General features: G+C 36.2%; 1 long non-coding RNA gene across 1 annotated transcript in view; it reads right to left on the reverse strand.

Annotated features, from left to right (window-relative positions):
* Positions 1 to 23,345, reverse strand: part of LOC145722490 (uncharacterized) — a 71,524-nt gene that overhangs the window by 11,828 nt on the left and 36,351 nt on the right. The window contains exon 2 of the long non-coding RNA XR_014146793.1: positions 19,481 to 19,530. This is a non-coding gene — a long non-coding RNA (uncharacterized LOC145722490). The remainder of the gene's footprint in view (positions 1 to 19,480; positions 19,531 to 23,345) is intronic.

The raw sequence follows: 23,345 nt of genomic DNA on the forward strand, positions 1-23,345 counted from the left end.
AAAAAAAAAAAAAAAAAAATAATCAGTCTGTTCAAATTTTCCATTTCTTCCTGATTCAGTGTTGGAAAGCTATATGTTTCTAGGAATTTATCCATTTCTTCTAGGTTGTCCAATTTGTTGGCATATAATTTTTCATAATATTCCCATATTTTTTTTATTTCTGTGGTATCGGTTGTTCTTTTCCTCCATTTTGGATTTTATTTATTTGAGTTCTCTTTTTTCTTTCAGCCTTTCTCTTTCTTTTTTTCTTTTATTGATGAGTCTGGCTTAAGGTTTATCATTTTTGTTGCTATTTTTAAAAAACCGGCTCCTGGTTTTATCGATCTGTTCTGTTGGGGGTTTTTTAGTCTCTATTTGATTTATTTCTGCTCTGATCTTTATTATTTCCTTCCTTCTACTGGCTTTGGGCTTTGTTCTTATTTTTCTAACTCCTTTAGGTGTAAGGTTGTTTGAGGTTTTTTATTGTCTCTTGAGGTAGGCCTGTATTGCTATCGTCTTCCCTCTTAGGAAATCTGCTGCTGCATCCCAAAGCTTTAGGACCATTGTGTTTTCATTTGTCTCCTTGTATTTTTTTTATTTCCTTTTTGATGCCCTGGTTGACCCCCTAATTGTTTAGTAGCATGTTCTTTAGCCTCCTTCTGTTTGTGTTATGTCCAGACATGTTCTTGTGATTGATTTCTAGTTTTACACTGTTGTATTTTTGAATTGGTTAAGATTTGTTTTGCTTGTTTGTTTTTATGGCCTAACATGTGATCTATTCTGGTGACTGTTCCATGTGAACTTGAAAAGAATGTGTGTGCTACTGTTTTAGGATGGAATGTTGAGCATATCTGTTAGATCTGTCTGGTCCAGGGTGTCATTCAAAACCACGGTTTCCTTGTTAATTTTTGGTTTGGATGATCTATGCATGGAAGTAAGTGGGGTATTAAAATCCCCTACTATTACTGTATCACTACCATTTTTTTTCTTTATGTCCATTAATAGTTTCTTTATTTGGGTGCCCCCATGTTGGGTGCATATATACCTAAAATTGTTGTATCTTCTGGTTGGATTTTTCCCTTTATGATTATGTAGTGTCCTCTTCGTCTCTTGTCACAGTCTTTGTTTTACAGTCTATTTTGTCTGATATAAGTATTGCTAACCTCGGCATTTTTTTCACTTCCATATGCATGGTAAATGCTTTTCCATCCCTTCTCTTTCAGTCTGCATGTGTCTTTGGATCTGAAGTGAGTCTTTTGTAGGCAGCATATAGATGGGTTTTGCTTTCTGATCCATTCAGTCACTTCATGTCTTCTGATTGGAGCATTAGTCCATTTACATTCAAAGTAAGATAGGTCTGTACTTGTCGCCATTTTGTTACTTATGGTTGTTTTATTGTTTGAAACCTATATTTGATAAAAATGTAAAAAAGAAATACTCATGAAAATTTTTAAAAGTTGCTGCTATCAAGGGAAGTAGTTCTAAAATACTATAGTGAGAGCAAGAAAAAGCAAATCCTATCAGTTTAGGATACAAATTAAAGCATATATCCTATAACCAGAAAGAATCCAATGCAGTGACTGAAACTGAGGTCTACAGATGCTTCTTGAAGATGGCCTTACTGTTGTGTGTTAATGCTTTAGGCATTATTCAAGGTGCTAGTTGGAGTTAGGCAGACATGTAATAAATACTGATCACTTTACCAAATGTGAGAGGTATTGGCTTCATATTCATCTAATCCAGTGACAAAGGTACTATTATTAACTCCCTTTTACAGATGAGGAAGGGAGGCTGAGTGAACTGCTCAAAGTCACAGATAGTGACTAGTGGTAGTAGTAAAAGCAGGCTTCTAATACAATGTAATATATTACTTGTGCTCTTAACCACTACCTAATTCTCTCATAGCAAGGGAGGGGGAATTTGAATTTGGAAGACTCTTTGTGGTATAATTGGGCCACCAAACAAAATGAGATACAAATTTAAGAGAAAAATTGAAGTAATTTTGAGATTTTTTTCCTCTAAATTTTTGTAACATATTGCGTATTATCAGTGTCTTTAGATTTTTAAAATTAAACTTAAGTGGATCCTCATTGTATAAATAAATGCACATATAAACATAAATAAAAACTGGAGCTGTCTACTCGAAGTAGTAAGTACAGAACATAATTACTACACCAAAATCTGTCCCCTAGACCCTGGCAGCTTCCCAAGATACCTCAGTAGAACCCTGGGATTCTGCAAAACAAAACTGGAAACTCTCCAGCAATTGGACTGTCGTACTTGAAAAAGATCTTCAAGGTAATTCAACCATAGTTTGTTCATTCAGTTTGCCTCACACATCCTAGGTGCCTAGTGTTTATTAAATAAAACAATGTGAAGGATGGTATTGGAGAACAAGCCAAATACTAGGAGTTTCCTCAGCAAAGAGGTAACAGGGCACATAAGCTTGGCCCAGTAAGAAAGAGTTAGTCAACAAAGGGAAAGGAAATCATGAGTTACAGTATGGTGTTTTTCCCAAGATGAGTCTTTTGGCCTAATTCCAAATGAATTCATCTCCATCTAATAAAGAGGGAAAGGAACAATACTGAAATGCTGGTAAAAGCTTTGCCACTGAAATTTCTATAAAATGTAGGTATCCTAAGAATACTTACATATTTGTCTAGGTATCATAAGAATATTTACATAATAATTAAAATATTCAAAATAGTAGGTAAACAACTTAAAACAGGCAAAGCCATTCTCTTCATTTTTACAAAAATACATGATGGCTGTTTTTTACTAAAGCATTCACACATTTTTGGCATCTCTAGAGCCCCCACAAAACATTGAAGGAAGTAAATACTTGGTGGTGGCCAGTGGAAGCTGACTGGAATGGGAGAAGCTAAAATACCAGATGTTGTATAATAGCTAACAAGATTGGGTTGTAAGGATGAGGGATATTCCCTGAAGAATCCAGGAAACAATGTAGAGAAAGGACATTTTTGAGGGGCAAAGAGTGTTAACGGTAGGGCAAGTGCCAGCAAAACATGGATTACATGAATGGCTAGATGCTCCAGATATAGAAATAAACTTTGTGGATAGAGTTTACTCCTCTGAGGCTCTCCTGTTTTGGGATCCAGGGTGTTCTAGATACTTCTTAGAGCTGAGCTGGAACAATGTTGGATTTTGGCAGTTGTGCCAATTGTGGTTCCACAGTGGGGAAACCTGTGCTCTCTTCAGGATGAGGACAACATTCGCTTTTCTTGTAGGTAAAATGTGAGTAGAGCCTTCTAGAACTGCCAGAGTGTGTTTTCATCAGCTGCATTAAAAAGAATATAGGCAGAGCTGATACCTTCTTTTGATTCATAAGATCTGCTTCATTTGCAAAAAAAAAAAAAAAAAATGAATGCGGTGAAGATGAAAATGTGCTCTCAGCTTTCCCACCAAAGGAAGTGTAAGTAACTGGCCCCCAGTGACTTCTCTGAAATCCACCAATGAGTTAGTGCCAGGGCCGTGCTTTTGACAGGCTGCTTCCAGCCAGTAACTGAGCTCCGCAGGTACACTGAGGAAGCTACTCCTGAGGGATAAAGGATATGGTAACGGGAAAACTGGCTTGAAGACTCCTTATCAACTTTGCCAAAATTATTTTAGAACTGTGCTCTAGTCTTAATGCCTTTCCTGCTCCACCTTTCTTCTTCCTTTTCTCCCACACAGGAGTGAATCTGCCTCATGGTTTCATGGCACTTACTGTTTTATTGAGATATAATTAAGACACATTACTGTATAAGGTATATAGAAATAATGATTTGACTTATATATATTATGAAATGATCATTGCAATAAGTTTACTGACCTCCATCATTTCCTATAAGTAAAAGAAAGAAAAAAATCCTTATTGGAAACTCTCAGGATTTAGTCTCTTAACTTTTTCATACCTAGATCATGTTAAGTACAGCCATCATACTTACTTATTTATATTTTAACTGGAGGCTTATCCACTTTGACCACCTTTCTCTGATTTGCCTCCCCCACCCCATGCGTGTGGTAATGCCAAATACAATCTCTTTTTCCATGAGTTTTTGGTTTTTTTGATTCTACATATAAGAGAGATCACACAATATTTGTCTTTCTCTGACATTTCACTTACCATAATGCTGTCAGGGTCCATCCATGTTATCACAAATGGCAGGATCTCCTTGTTTTGTTTTGTGTTTTTAATAGTTGAGCAATACCGCATTGTATATATGCCACAACTTCTTTATTCATCCATCTATTGATAGACGCTTAAGTTGTTTCCATGTCGTGGCTCTTGTCAGTAACGCTGCTCTGACCATGGGGAAGCAGATACTCTTTCTTAGTGTTTTCATTTCCTTTGGATATATTACTTGAAGTAGACGTACTGGATCATACAGTAATTTGGCTTTTCATTTTTTGAAAATCCTCCATACTATTTTTCATAGTGACTGCAACAATTTACAGTCCCACCAGAAGTGTATGAGTTTATTTTCTCCACCTCCTCCCAGCTTTTGTTCTCTTCCATGTATATATGTATGTATGTGTATATAAGATATATGTATATTTAATTGAGGTATAGTTGATATATTAGTTTCAGGTATACAACATAGAGAATAGACAATAACATACATGATGAAATATGTTCATCATGGTAAGTGTATAGTTAACATGTTACCATACATTTATTGAAAGAATACTTACTATATTCCCTGTGCTATACATTACGTCCCCATGACTTACATATTTGGTAATTGGAATTTTGACTCCATGATGAGTGTAGAACCTGACATCCCACAACCGTGTCATCATAACCTGAGCCAAAACCAAGAGTCCGAACCACCCAGGCACCCGTCTCCTTCAAATTCCTTCATCATTGTCTTACAGTCTTTAATTTCCTTGGTTAAATTTATTTCCAGTTGTTTGATTCCTTGTGATGCAATCGTAAATAAGAATTTTTCTTAATTTCTTTCTTATAGTTTATTATAGTATATAAAAACATAATACATTTCTGTATATTAATTTTATATTTTGCAACTTTACTGAGTTCATTTACTGGTTCTAATAGTTATTTGGTGGAGCCTTTAGGGGTTTTCTATATATAATGTCATGTCATCTGCTAATACTGTTTAACTTCTTCCTTACTGATTTGATGCCTTTCCTTTCTTCTTCTTTTCTGATTGGTGGACCTATGATTTCTAATACTAGTCTGAATAAAACTAGCAAGAATGAACATTCTTGTCTTGTTCCAGATCTTACAGGCAAAGCTATTAGATTTTTACCATCAAGTATGATGTTAAACATGGGCTTATCATATATGGCTTTCGTTATGTTGAGGTATGTTCCTTCTAAATCCACTTTGCTGAACGTTTTTATCATGGATGGATGTTGAATTTTGTCAGATGATTTCTCTGCATCTATTGAGATGACCATATGTTTGTTTTTTGTTGTTGTTTTGTGGTGGTTTTTTATTAACATATAATGTATTACTTGTTTCAGGGGTACAGGTCTGTGATTCATCAGTCCTACACAATTCACAGTGCTCACCATAGCACATACCCTCCCCAATGTCCGTCACCCAGCCGCCCCATCCCTCCCACTCCCCTCCACTCCAGCAACCATATGGTTTTTATCCTTCATTTTGTAAATGTGCTGAATCCTGTTGATAGATTTGTTAATACTGAACCATCCTTTGCTGGAATAAATTCCACTTGATTATGGTGAATTATTCTTTTACTGTATTGCATTTGGTTTGCTATTATTTTAAGGATTTTTACATCTATCTTCATTAGGGTATTGGCTTGTAGTTTTTTCATTTGTTTTTGTTTCTGTTTTGTAGTATCTTTGTTTTTTTTTTTTTTAAGATTTTATTTATTTGACAGAGAGAGAGCACAAGCAGGGGGAGTGGCAGGCAGAGGGAGAAGCAGGCTCCCCACTGAGCAGGGAGCCTGATGCGGGACTTGATTCCAAGACCCTGGGACCATGACCTGAGCTGAAGGCAACCACTTAACTGACTGAGCCACCCAGGCACCCTGTTTTTTTGTTTGTTTGTTTATTTGTTTTTAATCAAGGTAATACTGGCTTCATAGCATGACTTTGGAAGCTTTCCTTCCTCTTCTATTTTTTGGAATAGTTTGAGAAGAATATGTATTAACTCTTCTTTTTTTAGTGGTGATGAACTCCTTTACTTCTCCTTTAATGCTGAATGACCATCTTGCAGGGTAGAGTATTCTTGGTTGTGTGATTTTTCTTTTCAGCACTGTGACTATATCATGCCACTTTCTTATGGCCTGCAAAGTGTCAGCTAAAGAATCAGCTGATAGTTAAGATTTTCTTTTTGATTTTTGACATTTTAATTATTATGTTTCTTTGTATGGACCTTTTTGAGTTCTTCTTATTTGGTGCTCTCTCTTTTCTAGACCTGAATGTCTGTTTCCTTCCCCAAGTTAGGGAAGTTTACAGCTGCTATTTCTTTAAATAAAGTTCTTGTGCCTTTCTCTGTCCTCTCCTTCTAGGACCCTTACAACACAAATGTTAGTATGCTTGATACTGTCCCAGAAGTCTATTAACCTATTACCTTTTTTTTTCTGTTCAGTATGAGTGATTTCCACTCTCCTCTCTCCTGTCTTCTAGCTTGCTGATCCATTCTTGTGCTTTCTCTAATCTGCTGTTGTTTTCCTCTAGTGTATTTTTTTATTTCATTTATTGTATTTTCCAGCTGTGATATTTTCTCTTTTTTGAACTTCTCCCTGAGTTAATGCATCTTTCTTTAATTTTCAACAAGCATTCTTATGGCGATAACTTTTAACTCTTTTTCAGTAGATTGATTCATTTCATTTAGATCTTTTTCTCAGGTTTTGTCTTATACTTTTGTTTGGAGTATGTTTCTCTGTCTCCTTATTCTGTCTTATCCTCTGTGTTTGTTTCTTTGCATTAAGTAGGCCAGCTATGTCTCTAGATTTTGAAAGTAGTGGTTGGGGCGCCTGGGTGGCTCAGTCATTAAGCGTCTGCCTTCGGCTCGGGTCATGATCCCAGGGTCCTGGGATCGAGCCCCGCATCAGGCTCCCTGCTCAGCGGGAAGCCTGCTTCTCCCTCTCCCACTCCCTCTGCTTGTGTTCCCTCTCTCGCTGTGTCTCTCTGTCAAATAAATAAAATTTAAAAAAAAAAAAAAGAAAGTAGTGGTTTTCTGTAGAAGGCCTCCTATATGGCCCAGGAGCACAGTGCCCCCTGGTCATGAGCACTAGATGCTCTGAGAGTGTCCCCTGTGTGGGCTACATGCACCCTCCTGTAGTGAATGATCTGTGACTACTGTGGGTGCACTTATGGGTGGGGTTGGCCCCCACCCTGGTTGTCTGCAGTGACCAGTTTCAACTATTGTAGGTGCAATGGTGGGCAGAACTATATGTATTTTTTTTTTTATCATGGCCATTGTAATGGGTATAAGGTGATATCTGATAGTATTTTTAATTTGCATTTCCCTGATGATACTGTTACTGAGCATCTTTTCATGTCCATGTCGGCCTTTTGCAAGTCATCTTTGGAAAAATGTATATTCAGGTCTATTGCCCCTTTAGATTGCCTAATTAGATCATTTGTTGTTTGCTTTTTAATTTTTATTTGCATGAACTTTTTATATATTATATTAACCCCCTATCAGATATATAGTTTGCAAATAAATTTTTCCACTCTATAGATTGCCTTTTCACTTTGTTGATAATTTCTTTTGCTATACAGGAGCTTTTTAGTTTGAGGTAGTCTCACTGTTTTTTGTTTTGTTGCTTATACTTTAGGTGCCACATCCAAAAAATCATTGGCAAGACCCACAGCAAAGAACATTTTTCCTTTTTTCTTCTAGGAGTTTCAGGGTCTCAGGTCTTATGTTTAAGTCATTTCAAGTTAATTTTTGTTAGTGGCATAAAATGGGGATCTAGTTTTATTCTTTTACATGTGAATACCTAATTTTCTTAGCACCATTTATTAAAGACTGTCTTTTCTCCATTGAACTATATTGGCCCTGTAATTAAATACTGATAGTATATGCTTGGGCTTACTTCTGGTCTCTTAATTCTATTCCAATGATTTATTTGCCTGTTTTTATAGCAGAACCACACTGTTTTAATAGACTATGCCTTGATAGTATGGCTTAAAATCAAGTGGTTTGATTGCTCATGCTTTTTTCTTCTTGTGAGAATCACTTTGGCTATTCCAGGTTGCTATGGTTCCATTTTATTTTAGGACTGTTTTTTACTCCTATAAAAATTGCCATTAAAATCTTGATAGAGATTGCATTGAATCTATAGTGTGTTTAATAATATAGGTATTTTAACAATACTAATTCTTCCAATCCATAAACAGAGAATACTATTCATTTATGTATGTCTTTTTTCTCTCAGCAATATCTTGAAGTCTCCAGAGTAGTGATCTTTCACTTCTTTGGTTAAGTTTGTTAGTAAGGATTGTATAGGTTTATTTATGCTATTGTAAATGGGATCATTTTATTTCATTTTCATGTATTTCATTGTTAGTGTATAGAAACACTACTTTTTTCATGATAATTTTGTTTCCTGCAACTTCACTGAATTTGTTGAGATACAACAGTTTTTAGGTGTAGACTTTAGTATTTTCTTTTTTTTTTTAAGTTTTTTTTTTTTTTTAATTCATTTCAGAGACATACAGAGAGCACAAGTAGGGGGAGAGGCAGAGGGAGAGGGAGAAGTAGACTCCCTGCTGAGCTGGGAGCAGGACATGGGGCTCGATCCCAGGACCTGGAGATCATGACCTGAGCCAAAGGCAGACGCTTAACCATCTGAGCCACCCAGGTGCCCCAGCCTTTAGTTATTTCTATTTATAAAACCATATCTTGGGGCGCCTGGGTGGCTCAGTCGTTAAGCGTCTGCCTTCGGCTCCGGTCATGATCTCAGGGTTCTGGGATCGAGCCCCGCATTGGGCTCCCTGCTCCGCGGGAAGCCTGCCTCTCACTCTCCCACTCCCCCTGCTTGTGTTCCCTCTCTCACTGTCTCTCTCTCTGTCAAATAAATAAAATTAAAAAAAAAAAGTATAAAAAAAACCATATCTTCATATAGTGACAGTTTTACTTCTTCATGTACAATTCTAATGCTTTTTATTTCTCTTTCCTTTCTGACTGCTCTGCAAGGATTTCCAGTAGTGTACTGAATAGGAGTGGTAAGAGTAGGCACCCTTGTCTTGTTTTTGATCTTTTTTTATTGAAGGGTAGTTGCCATATAGCGTTATATCAGTTTCAGTATACAACACAGTGATTCAACACCTCTGTATGTTAAGCTGTGCTCACCACAATATATCATACAGTACTATAATTATACTATTAACTATATTTGCTGTGCTGTATGTTTCATCTCTGTGACTTATACATTCCATACTGGAAGCCTTTGTGTCCCACTCCCCTTGACCCGCTTTGCTCATTCCCCTCCACCCTTTCTTCTGGAAACCATCAGGTTGACTCTCTATTTCAGGGTCTGTTCCTTTTTCTTGGTTTGTTTTGGATTTCACATAAAGTGAAATATTATGGTATTTGTCTTTATCCTATTTCACTTAGCATGATGCCCACTAAGTCCATCCATGTTGTCATGAATGGCAAGATCTAATTCCCTTTTATGGCTGCGTAATATTCCACTATATATTTATACTACCTTTTCTTTATCCATTCACCTCTCAACACTTAGATTGCACTTCCATCTTTTTGATTAGTGTTTTCTTTTTCTTTGGGTAAACATCCAGTAGTGAAATTTCTGGATTATGTGGTATTACTGTTTGTAATTTTTTGACGAACCTATGTACTGTTTTCTACAGTGGTTGCACAATTTGACCTTCCCACCAACATTGCACGGAAGTCCCTTTTCTCCATACCCTCACCCATGTTGTTATTTCTTTCTGATATCAGCCATTCTGACTGGTGTGGGGTGGTATCTCATTGTGGTTTTGATTTGCATTTCCCTGTTGGATGAGTGATGGTGAGCATCTTTTCATGTGTCTGCTGGCCATCTGTAGGTCTTCCTTAGAAAAATGTCTATTAACATCCTTTACCCATTTTAATTGGATAATTGGGTTTTTTGTGTTGTTTTTATATATTTTGAATATTAGGCCCTTATCAGATATGTCCTTTGCAAATACCTTCTCTCATTCAATAGATTGCCTTTTAATTTTGTGGCTGCTTTCCTTCACTGTGCAAAAACTTTTTATTTTGGTGTAGTCCCATAATTTACTTTTGCTCTTGTTTCTCCTGACTGAGGAGACATATCTAGAAAAATGTTGCTAAAGCTGATGTCTATCCCACATCTCACTGCCTATGTTTTTCTCTTAGGAGTTTTATGGTTTCAAGTCACAATGTGGCCTACATGCCAATATCCATGATGGATATGGATGCACAAATTCCAGTAAAATACTAGGAAACCAAATCCAACAATACATTTTGAATTTATTTTTGTGTATGTTTTTCTTTTATTAAATTCAATTGGCCAACCTATAGTACATCATTAGTTTTTGATGTAGTGTTCAGTGATTCATTAGTTGTTTATAAAACCCTGTGTTCATCAGGTCACATGCCCTCCTTAACGCCCATCACCTGCTCCCTTCTACAACCCTCAATTTGTTTCCTAGAGTCCAGAGTCTCTCATGGATTGTCTCCCTCTCTGATTGCTTCCCATTCGGTTTTCCCTCCCTTCCCCTATGGTCCTCTGTGCTATTCCTTATATCCCACATATTAGTAACACCATATGATAATTGTCTTTCTCTGCTTGACTTATTTCACTAAGCATAATCCCCCCCAGTTCTATCCATGTCAATGCAAATGGTAGATATTCATCCTTTCTGATGGCTGAGTAATATTCCATTGTATATATGAACCACATCTTCTTTATCCATTCATCTGTTGAAGGACATCTCAGCTCCTTCCACAGTTTGGCTATTGTGGACATTGCTCCTATGAACATTGGGGTGTGTGTGCCCCTTCTTTACATCTGTATCATTGGGGTAGATACCCAGTAGTGCAATTGCTGGGTTGTAGGGTAACTCTATTTTTAACATCTTGAGGAATCCCCATACTCTTTACCAGAGTGGCTGTACCAGCTTGCATTCCCACCAACAGTGTGAGAGGGTTACCCTTTCTCCACATCCTTGCCAACACTTGTTTCCTGTTGTTAATTTTCGCCATTAACAAAATTAATGTTAGGTGTAAGGTGGTATCTCATTGTGGTTTTGATTTGCACTTCCCTGATGGCAAGTAATGTGGAGAATTTTTTCATGTGTCTGTTAGCCATTTGTATGTCTTCTTTGTAGAAGTGTCTGTTCATGTCTTCTGCCCATTTTTGGACTGGGTTATTTGTTTTTTGGGTGTTGAATTTGAGTTCTTTATAGATCTTGGATACCAGCCCTTTATCTGTAGTGTCATTTGCACATATCTTCTCCCATTCCATAGGTTGTCTTTTAGTTTTATTGACTGTTTCCTTTGCTGTGCAGAAACTTTTTATCTTGATGAAGTCCCAATAGTTCATTTTTGCTTTTGTTTTCCTTGCCTTTAGAGACGTGTCTTAGAAGAAGTTGCTGTGGCCGAGGTCGAAGAGGTTGCTGCCTGTGTTCTCCTCTAGGATTTTGATGGATTCCTGTCTCACACTGAGGTCTTTCATTCATTCTGAGTTTATCTTTGTGTATGGTGTAAGAGAATGGTCCAGTTTCATTCTTATGCATGTGGCTGTCCAATTGTCCCAGCAGCATTTATTGAAGAGACTGTCTTTTTTCCATTGGCTATTCTTTCCTGCTTTGTTGAAGATTAGTTGACCATAAAGTTGAGGGTCCATTTCTGGGCTCTCTATTCTGTTCCATTGATCTAGGTGTCTGTTTTTGTGCCAATACCATGCTGTCTTGATCACAGCTTTGTAATATAGCTTGAACTCAGGCATTGTGATGTCCCCAGCTTTGGTTTTCTTTTTCAACATTCCCCTGGCAATTTGGGGTCTTTTCAGGTTCCATACAAATTTTAGGATTGTTTGTTCCAGCTCTGTGAGAAATGTCAATGGCATTTTGATAGAGATTGCATTGAATGTGTAGATTGCTCTGGGCAGCATAGACATTTTAACAATGTTTATTCTTCCATTCCATGAGCATGGAATGCTTTTCCATCTCTTTGTGTCTTAATTTCTTTCGTAAGTGTTCTGTAGTTTCTAGAGTACAGATCCTTTACCTCCTTGTGTATGGTTTTAGAAGCGATCCAGTTTTCCCAACACCACCTATTGAAGAAAATGTCTTTTCCCCTGTGTATAATCTTGCCTCTTTTGTTGTAGATTAACTGAGCATATAAATGTGGGTTTACTCTAGAGCTTTGTATCCTGTTCCATTGATCTAGGTGTCTATTATGCCAGCACCATATTGTTTCAAGTAGTATAGATGTGTAGTATATCTTGAAATCTGGGATTGTGATACCTGCAGCTTTGCTCCTTTTTCAAATTGCTTTAGCTTTTCTGAGTCTTTGGTAGTTCCATATAAATTTTAGGATTATCCATTCTACTTCTGTGAAAAATAGTATTGGTTTACTGATAGGGATTGCATTGGATCTGTAGATGACTTTGGGTAATATGGACATTTTAACAATATTCTTTCAATCCATGGATGGAATATCTTTTCATGTTTGAATCATATTCAGTTTCTTGCATAAATAATTCTTTTACAGTTATCAGAAGACAGATCTTTCCTCCTTGAGTAACTTTATTTCTAGGTATTTTTATATTTTTGGTGCAATGGTAAAAGGAATTATTTCCTTAGTTTCTCTTTCTGCAATGTCATTATTGGTGCATTTTATTAGTGTCTTAGTCATTTTGGCTGGTATGAGGTGATATCTTATTATAGTTTTATTCTTTATTAATGCACTAATAAAAATGCAACAGATTTCTTAAGGGGAAAAAAGAGAGAGAGACAAACCAAGAAACAGACTCTTAACTATAGAGAACAAACTGAGGTTACAGAGGGCAGGTGGGTGGAGACATGGGTGAAAGATGATGAGGATTAAGGAGTGCACTTGTTGTGATGAGCACTGGGTGATTAAAAACTTAAAAAAAATGCAACAGATTTCTGTGCATTAATTTTAAACCCCACAAACTGAATTCATTATTAGTTCTAATGGTTTTTGGTGGATATAGTATCATGTTCTCTGCAGAGAATAAAATTTTAACTTCTTCCTTACCAATTTGATACCTTTTATTTATTTTGTCTGACTGCTGTAGCTAGGACGTCCAATACTATGTTGAATACAATTGGTAAGAGTGGATATCCTTGTCTTGTCCTTAGACCTCACAGGAAAATCTTCCAGATTTTCACCACTGAGTGTGATATTAGCTGTGGCTTTGTTATATATGGCCTTTGTTATGTTGAAGTATGTTCCCTCTAAACCCATTTTGTTGAGATCATGAATGGAGTTGGATTTTGATGTTTTTTATCCTTTAATTTTTTTAATGTGATGTGTCACATTGATGGATATGTGAATACAGAGAACTGTCCTTCTTCCCTGGAATAAATCCCACTTGATTTCGGAGAATGATTCTTTTAATGTATTGTTGAATGTGGTTTGCTCATATTTTGTTGAGAATTTTTGTATGTCTGTTCATCAGGGATATTGGCTTGTCTTTTTTTTTTTTGTAATGTCTTTATCTGGTTTTGTTTGATATCAGGGTAGTGCTGGCTTTGGTAATATGAATACGGAAGGATTTTCTCTTTTTTTTTTCTTCTAAGTTGAGAAGAATGGATATTAACTCTTCTTTAAATGTTTGTTGGGATTTTTTTTTTTTTGGTGGGGGCGCAGTTTTTTTAATTACTGGTTCAATTTTGTTACTAGTAATTAGTCTGTTCAGATCATCTATTTCTTCCTGATTCACTTTTGGAAGAATGTATATTTTTAGGTATTGATCCATTTCTTCTAGGTTGTCCAATGTGTTAGCATATAATTTTTCATAGTAGTCTCTTATAATCATTTGTATTTTATGGTGTTGGATGTTACTTCTCTTTTCATATATAATTTTATTTATTAGAGTCTTCTCTCCTTTTTTCCTGGTGAGTCTGGGATAAAGGCTTATTAAAATTGTTTACCTTTTGAAGGAACCATCTTTGGGTTTCATTGATTATTTCTATTCTTTTTAGTATCTATCATATTTATTTTTACTGTGATGTTTATTAATTCATTCCTTCTACCTGCTTTGAACTTTGTTTTTCTTTATCTAGTTCCTTTAAATGTATGGTTAGGTTGTTTGAGATTTTTGTGGTTTCTTAAAGTAGACCTGTATTGCTATAAACTTCTTAGAACTGCTTACTGTATCCCCAAAATTTGGGGCCATTTTATTTCCATTTGTCTCCATGTCTCCAATTTTTTCATTGACTCATTGGTTATTTAGTAGCATGTCATTCAGCCTCTGTGTGTTTTTGTGGGCTTTTTTCTTGTAATTGATTTCTAGTTTAATACTGTTGTGGTGAGAAATGATGCTTGATAGGATTTCAATCTTCTGAAATTTATTTAAACTTGTTTTGTGGCCTAATATGTGATTTCCCCTGGGGAATGATCTGTGTGCACTTGAAAAGAATGTATATCCTACTGTTTTTTCATGTATATATTTGTGAAGTTCACGTGGGCTAATGTTTCTTTCAGAGCCATTGTTTCCTTAATGATTTTCTGTCTGGATGATTTATCCCTTGATGGAAGTGGGATGTTATTCTATTACTGTCGATTTCTCCTTTTGTCTGTTAATACTTGCATTATATATTTAGATGTTCCATTGCTGGGTACATAGATACTTATAACTGTTATATTCTCTTCTTGGCTAGACCCCCTTACCATGATATAATGCCTTTGTCTCTTCTTGGAGTCTTTGGGTGCTCTGAGTGGTGTGGGAGCTGGTGGGACAACTGAAGCATGTGAGTTTTCTGGAACTGAAATGGCACAGGCCTGGAGGGTTTTTGTGTGCTTTGTGCCTGTGTCATGTTGGTGAGATAGCTGGAGCTGGAGCTGTAGTGAGCACTGTTCAGGGAAGTCCCCTTCTGTGCCTCACTAGCGACGCCATGGTGAAATGGCTAGAGCTGGTATAGGCTAGGTGCCCAAAGCTTACTAATGCAGTGGGCTAGCTGGGGATTCCAGATGTTGCTTTATTCTGTGCTATCAAGGTCTGGGGCATGGGAGGTGTGGTAAACTCTAGCAGTTGCTAGCCCCTCCAACCCCAAAGAGAGTTCTAGCTATTTTCCTATTTAGCAAATTTCTACAGTCAGTTCCTTTATATTCTAGTTGCTCTTTCAAACCAGAGCCTTTTTGTCTGTGACCCAGAGTAGATGAATCTGCTCATAGCTCCTAAGAATCCCTCCCCACTGCATTTTGCAGTGGCAGGGGTGAGAGTATAAATCATGAATAGTAATGATTTTTTAAAAACAATACTCTTAACTGCATGACAGAGCAGTCCAGTCAGCACTTAGGTACTTACCCAAGAAAAATGCAAAAATATGTCCACACCAAGCCTGTAAGTCAATATTTATGACTGCTTTATTCATCATCACCTAAACTGGAAACAACACACATGTACATCACAGCAGGCGAATGGATAATCATGGCACGTCCACTCAAAGAAATAATACTTAGTGCTAAAAGGAGTGAATTTTTCTTATATAGAACAAAAGGGATGTATCTTAAAAGCATGATGCTAAGTGGAAATAATGATATTCTGGGAAACGTGAAACTCTAGGGACAGATATCACATTAGTGGTTGCCAAGGGGTAGTGGGTGGGGAACACATTAGGTACAATGGCCTGCAGGGAAACTTTTGGAGGTGATGAAAATATTCTGTCTTAGGAGGTATAATATGACTTTACACATTTGTCAAAACTAACCAAACGATTTATTTTACTCTATATTAGTTATACCTCAGTAAACTTGAGGTAAATACAGATATATGGGACCTATAAAATGCCTAAATAAATTCTAAGATACCTGTACAAATTTTAGGTATGGCAAGTATGATTAAAGATGAAAATTATGTCTAAATTAGCCACAAGATTCAGTGCAATTATAATCAAAATTTCTTTTAATTAATTTCTCAAGTGATTTATAACATACATCATAGAGGTAAAGGGGTGAGCTCCTTTAATCAAATATCAAGACTTCCTATAAAGCTAAGGTGATTAAAATACATGCTATTGGCTCAGGGAAAGATAGATCAATAGGAAAAAACAAAGCACTCAAGAGAATTTAGTCTTTGTGGGACTGTTATATATATTAGGGAAGGATGCATATATACTATGTAGATGATATAGACCTAAACATGAGGGGGAAAAACTTTGTAATTCAACATTTGTAATAGCATTCAACATTTAGGCAGGGGAGGTTTTTTTTCAAAACGATATAAATCATAGAGTAAGATCAGTAATTTCAACTCTAACATTTATAACTTCAATAGTAAAAAGAAACAATATTAAAGGAACCCCAGTAACCTAGAGAATACAACCAACATGTATTACAGGCAGTAGAAAAACCCAAAATAATTCTGATCAGTTAGTAAGAATATGATAATCCAGGAGAAAACACAATTAGGGAGGTAAGGATGAAAACAGAAACCACACTATTAGTAAAACACAAGTTATCATTTCAAACCCATTATGTTGAAAAGAGTTATAATTTGAAATTTTAAGAGGATATGAGAATTAAAATCTGATACCCAGCTGCTTTGGAGGGTAGTATCTCTTAAGTTGAAAAGAAGCATATCCTACAACCTAACAGTTCCATTTCTTAGCATTCTCTTACCTATGTGTAAGAAATATGCACAGGGTACCCAAGAGCATTATTTGTAATAGAGAAAAATTAAACAACACAAATGTCTATCAATAAAGGGATGGAGAATTAAACCATAGTGCATATATCAATGTAATACTGTATAGTACCAAAATAAGTGAGAATCACTAGATCTAAATGTTTAATGCAGTAATTAAAAAACATGTCAAGTAAGCAAAAGAATGTAATACCATTACATACATTAAAATCATAGTAAGCAGATGGTATCTTTTCATGGATATATAATAAATAGAAATTTTAAAATTTAAACATCAGTATACTAACTTAATAGTGGTTTCACTTTGAGGGAAGGAGTAGAGAAAGATGGCTTGTGTATGGGGAACATAAGCAACTTCAGCTGTGTGTACACTATTTTATTTCTTTAAAAAAAATAAACCAGGCTAATAGACTAACCTGAAACGTGACTAGTAGAGACAATGTGTAATCATTAGTCATTTTACTTTATGCATGGTCGTAGTTCATAATTTAAAGGGATCATGCCAGTGTATGCAATGGGGCAAACCATAAAATGGTGGTCCTCACCTCAGAATGATAGATTTACCATTTCATCTAAAAACAAGGTTGATAAATTTCCAAGCTGATTGCTATGCTGAGAATGTTGAAATTCTCTTTGGAAAGGGACCACAATAGAATATGTCAAATATCTTCTCTTCTGGGTTTCTTGGGGTCTTGGTTATAAGATCCTTTCAAGTACTTTCTCAAACTGTGAGGAAATTAGGAGATTACAAGAGTACTGGGGACTTTTAACTCAATTTGATTACTAGCCCTAATTTATTTTATTCTTGGATTTTTACATGTAATACATTACTTTGGAGATAGTCATTATCCAGCTTTTGGATAATGACTGGCCCATGCAAAAAAATTCAAGAGTTACATATAAAGAATACAGGAAATAGGATTATTATACTTTCATTTTTTGCAAATATAAGCCACTACATTACCACTCTACCTTCCCAAATGATATAATTGTGATTGCTATGTATTTGCCATTTTCAATGTTTTTTATATGTCAGAATAAATCTTAATGCCACAAAAAATATTTATAGATGACAGTAATAGTAATCCTCATGGCTGGTTCTGAGGACAAGGTAGACAGATCGTTGAGGGCTATGGTTCAGTGAAAAAGTTACAGTGATATGTATTCTGTAATGTTGCTTGTATGTCAATATTTAAAATTATAAATGCAATTAAGTGAATGATAGTGCTATATTCATTTTACAATATATTCTTTTGAGACTGGTCATTGATCTTTTTCCTGGAGATTTGTCAAGTGAGAGGCATGAAAGCTGAGCCAAGATTATTTTTTAGTGAATAGTTCTGAGTCATTCTGCACAGAGTTGTAGGGTAAGCCAAAATAGTTTTGAGACTACCTTAAAAAAAATGATTTTAGTTTAATATTAGTCACTTGTTCTAGCAGTTGAAAGCAAGGTCAATATCTGTTGATAAACCTTTTACCTGGTGTATAAACATAAAGCAGCATAAATTAGGATACTGTTTATATTCTCAGTGGTCTGGAAAGAAGAGTCTTTGAGAGAAGTACTCTAGAGACAGCCATGTCCTTCCATGCTATTTCAATCTGTCACCTCACAGGTCAGAAGTCTTTAGATCTTGACCTTTTCACAATGACGGGAGGGAAAAGCATCCCCCAGTGGGGACTATAATGAGGTCTTATACTAGAGTTACACAAGGTTTCTGATCAGAAATACAGGACAAAGGAAAAAAATAATATTTTTCACAAATTTTAAATAGCTTTCCCCATGAAGCAGAGGGGATGGGAAAATGCAAGTCGTGGCTTTTAGTAGCTTCCTGTCACTCCTGTAGACAATTACCCTAAAAACTCATTACTAGTATAGACTTGCTATCAAGAACTATATACTCTCTTCATTTAGGGGTAACTGTGCTTTAAAAATGAGATATATTTTATTCTGTATCCATGAATACTGAATTATATTAATAAGACTAATGATGGTGAATATATTGGGTAAGCATCAAAGCTTAAATTTCTCAGTTATCTAGTAGATTTGAGCTTATGAAGTCTGATTAGAATTAGGACAGTGGTTACTTTTTAAATTTGATTAAATTATGCCTTCCAAGGTCCAAACTCAGGATTTTACTTGCATGTGTACATATTTTAGAATGCAATTTCTACAAATTTTGCTTCTGCATAACAAAGAGGTGGACTATGAACAAATATGAAACTCTTAAATAGATCTTTACCCATGATACTTTTTTACAGTTTTTTTTTTTTTACTATGTGTTAAATGTAAATTTAAATGTAAATCTCTAGCATGTAGAGGGTGGAGGAAGAAGGCAAGGTATTAACTGTTAGCTCCTTCCTATGTGTATTCTCCTGTTGGGTCAAAATTTGCCCCATTCACTTCCGCCCACATTTCTAGGTTATGTTATCCAGCTCCTATTTTAAACAATTTACTGGGAATATTAGGCCAACTCTTCCTGTAAGGAATATAAAATATGTACTAAGTGCTTAGTATAGGTTGGAGACTTGTGTTCCCTTCAAATTCATATTCAAAATCTAATCCCCAGTGTGATGGTATTTAGAGGTAGGATCTTTGAGAAGTAGTGCCTCTCTGAGAAGATGGGGGGAGAGCTAGCAGGATAATCCAAGTCAACAGGGTAATATACAACCTATAAGAGGGTACTCACCAGAACTCAACTATGCTGGCACCCTGATCTTGGACTTCTAGCCACCACAACTGTAAGAAAGAAATTTCTGTTTTTTTTGTAAAACTCACCAAGTCTAGGGTGCTGTGTTATAGTAGCCCAAATTCACAAAATACTACTTTTCAGAATTATACTAGATGTTCTGCAGGTCAGCCAGTTTTTGAACCTTGTGCATGTTATAAGGAAACTTTAATTCCTCATTTAATACAACCATTGCAGAAATTGTACATTTATGGATAGAATGTCAAAATAAATTAGTCCAGTAATAGTTATGTCCACTTGCTTCTTTTTTAAAAAATAATACATTCATATTGAAGGTAATGGGGCTTGATCGAAAATGTACATGCTTAGGATCTCAAGAAGGCTAATTGATATCCCTTGCCATGTGAGTGAGGTTGGGAAGTTATTTACTGTTTTTGAGTTTAATTTGCCTTATCCTTAAAAAAAACAGTGATACCTTTTAACAATAGTTCTCAAACTTGAGTTGCATCAGAATCACCACTTGCTCTGTTCTGCCCCTAGAGAGTCTGGTTCAGTGGAATTCAAAAATTTGCATTTCTACAAGTTTTCAGATAATGCTGTTTGAAACACTATCCCAGCCCTCCAGAATGAGATTTAAAATATAACTCACAAATTATAAACAATTAATGGTTTCATTTGTTTTTACTTATTTTATGATTATAAAAATAATATATGATCATTTCATAATTTTATAAGCTTTGAAAACCAAAAAAACATTAAAATAACCTGAAATACTACCAGGAATCTCCAACAAAGATAATTGGGTTTTTTCACTACTTCGTACCTTAACTAGCATTTCCACCTATTCGTGTTACTATCTACTCCTCATGGAGGGATTCTGCATCTATACCTGCACCCCTTAAAATCCAACATATTCTTCAATACTGAGCACAGCTTTTATCTCTTTTGTATTTCCTAGCATATCCTTGATAGAATTTGTATCTCCTTTGTCTGTATTCCTGAACCAAGTGGAAAAATGAAAACAAACAAAAGCCCTCAAAAATTACGGTTCCACACCCTCATTATATATTGCTATGAAACAATGCATAGAGGTTGACCAAAGAACTAAAAATAATCTCACGACCATAATGAATTTGTTTCTATAAACTGCCACTAACCACTGGGCTTATGACTATATCTGTTCACTTCACTTGTTGGACCATCACTTTATCAAAATTACCCATTTGGGCAGGACATGTCTCATTGGGTATACATTGTGATAGGTTAAGTGCAGCAAAGATTCTAACTAACTTACAGCTCTGTTCAAAATCCATTCCCAAAACCACATGTAAAAAACAGAATTGTGTTTATACTCGTGACTTATGTTTCATTGTCTCACTATGAACACACATTTGTTTTTAATTGCTGGTAAGTAAGTTAAAGCAAACCTTGAAATTCCTGAAACATTTTGAGAACATATGGGTAGAATTAACTTTTGATCAAGAAATAGAAAAGAAAAAAAACATCATTATACTGATCCAGTTCATTATAGCCCCTTCTGAGAAGATTGTGTACAAAATAGAATTTCTGAGACATGGCTAAAATAGATTATGCTACCCAATTAGCAGGTCCTATACACTGAAAGGATCACCAGTAAAAGTATAAACGCAGGCTTCCTAAATGCAGAATAGCTAAGGGGATTATTTGCTACTTTATTTTTCCATTGTTCACGCTTTCATGCTTTTATTATAGCAAAATGTGTATTACCATGTTAGTATGCTCAACATTAATTTCTAATGGTCTTAGGCTATAGAGTCATGAGAATTAGTACTAAAGTCCAATTTTTTTCTGATGTTTAAAAATTTGTATTGAACAAGCTATGAAAGTCTGTATATCCTTCAATCTAATAAATCTACCTCTAGGTTCTGGTTCAAGATGGTGACATAGGAGAATTTTAAACTCACCTCCTCCATGGACACCCCAAGTCTACAGCTATCTATGGAGCAATGCCCTCTGGCTTTGGGGCAGGGGGAATACATAGAAGCAGGTAGAAAAGGCTGAGACACAGGTTTGCTATAAACCCCAAGGCCAGCATGGGAACCCACATAGGCATCCCAACTTTTAAGACAGTCTCCAGGACACCTGTGGGTCTGTGGGGAACAAAGTCACGGCCCTTAAAGTACTTGTATGCAGAGTCTCATATTCCAGCGCTCAGCACAGAAGCAGTCCTTTGAAAAGCACCTACACTGTATATGCAAAAGACTCATGTAAGAATTTTAAAGCATTAGTCTGCCATACTGTACAGGGATGAAGGCTAGTCAGCATCCTCTTTCTGCTCTTCTTCTGACTTGCTAAAGCCCATGGTAAAAGAGTTTTGAAAGAGCTACTACCCTCAGTGTACAGAAAGCAGTAAACAATGCAGGAACTCAGTCTTCTGTGAAGAGGCCTATGACCCTATCAGAGTTGTGATCTGAGGGACAGGCTTCTAATGAAACACACATCTAAGGGCTGACTATAAACTTGACAGAGACCTTGCAAAGTGTGTACAATCCTCACATTCTCCCACTGCCACTTACCTTGGCACCAGTATCTCTTGGAGGAAAGTTCTTTAATGTGTCTGGTGCCCTGGTTTTTGCAGCTGCCACCCAAGGAACACCCCCTGTTCATTCAGCTGGATCTGGGCATATGTGTTACTAAGTCCCACTAGAGTGTAAACACCAGAGAGACGATTTTTGTAGGCTATCACCTCTAGGGCACTGCACAGATTGAAACACATCGCCAGCCTTTCTGTGAAAGAGGCCTAATGGTTTGTCCTGGAACTTTGGCTTTAGGAGCAATGGAGGTGCTCTCAGGGAATAGAACCCATGGATATCACATTTGCACTCTCTCTGCTTCATTACAGTTTGCGGCTCCATTTTTGTAACCACTACCCTATGGGTATTTTTAAATTGCTTGTTTCTGCTGGCCAGTGGTGTTTCACTATGGTCTTACAGGATTGGATATATTTACGTTCCTTAAAAGCTGCTTCCTGAGGGCCTGAATTCCAGTCAAGCTCAATGTAGAAGCTAAGATCCCCACCCACCCTGCCTTTAGAACACTGACTAGTTTTGGCACACTCAAATCCTGGGAACTATTAAAAATAAAATTGACTGGATATGCATAAAGGTTTGAAAGACAACCAAGAGCTGAGGCAGGGTTGAATAATCAGGTTAATCTATTCAAGGCCCAGGGTTCAAGACTGGGAAAGAAGGCAGTTTCATCTAATGCACATAAACCAACAATGAGTCAAGCAATGTGAATAGAGAAATGTGTTCCAAATGAAACATTAGAAAAAAATAAAGGTGTTCAGCAAAATTGGGAGAAGAATCAATGAACACAGTGAAAAGTTGAACAAAGAGATTAAAAACTGAGCCAACATGATGTCACAGAATACAATAACTGAACTGAAAAACACATTACAGGGGTTCAGTAGTAGAGTAGATGCAGCAGAAGGCAGAGAGAATTGCCCAAGCAGACAAGTATTCACATTGCAGGAGTTTCAGAAGAAGATAGAGAAATGGGCAGGAAACTTACTTAAAAAAAAAAAAATGGCTGAAAATTTCCCTAAACTGAGGAAGAAATCAGATATCTATATCCAGGAAGCCCAGGTAGTACCAAATAGGATTTAAAAAAAAAAAAAACTATACAAAGACCCATTATAATTAAAATATCAAAATTTTAAGGCCAGGAGACAATCTTAAAAGAGAAAAACAACTTGCTACATACAAGGGAATCACCATAAGGTATGAGCAGATTTTTCAGAAGAAACTTTGTAGGCCAGAAGAGCGTGGCATGATATATTTAAAGTGTCCAAAGGAAATAATTCCCAACCAAGAATATTCTACCC

Source organism: Leptonychotes weddellii, chromosome 7 (assembly GCF_054177405.1).
Source record: "Leptonychotes weddellii isolate Sample4059 chromosome 7, ASM5417740v2, whole genome shotgun sequence".
Classification (NCBI taxonomy): Eukaryota; Metazoa; Chordata; class Mammalia; order Carnivora; family Phocidae; genus Leptonychotes; species Leptonychotes weddellii.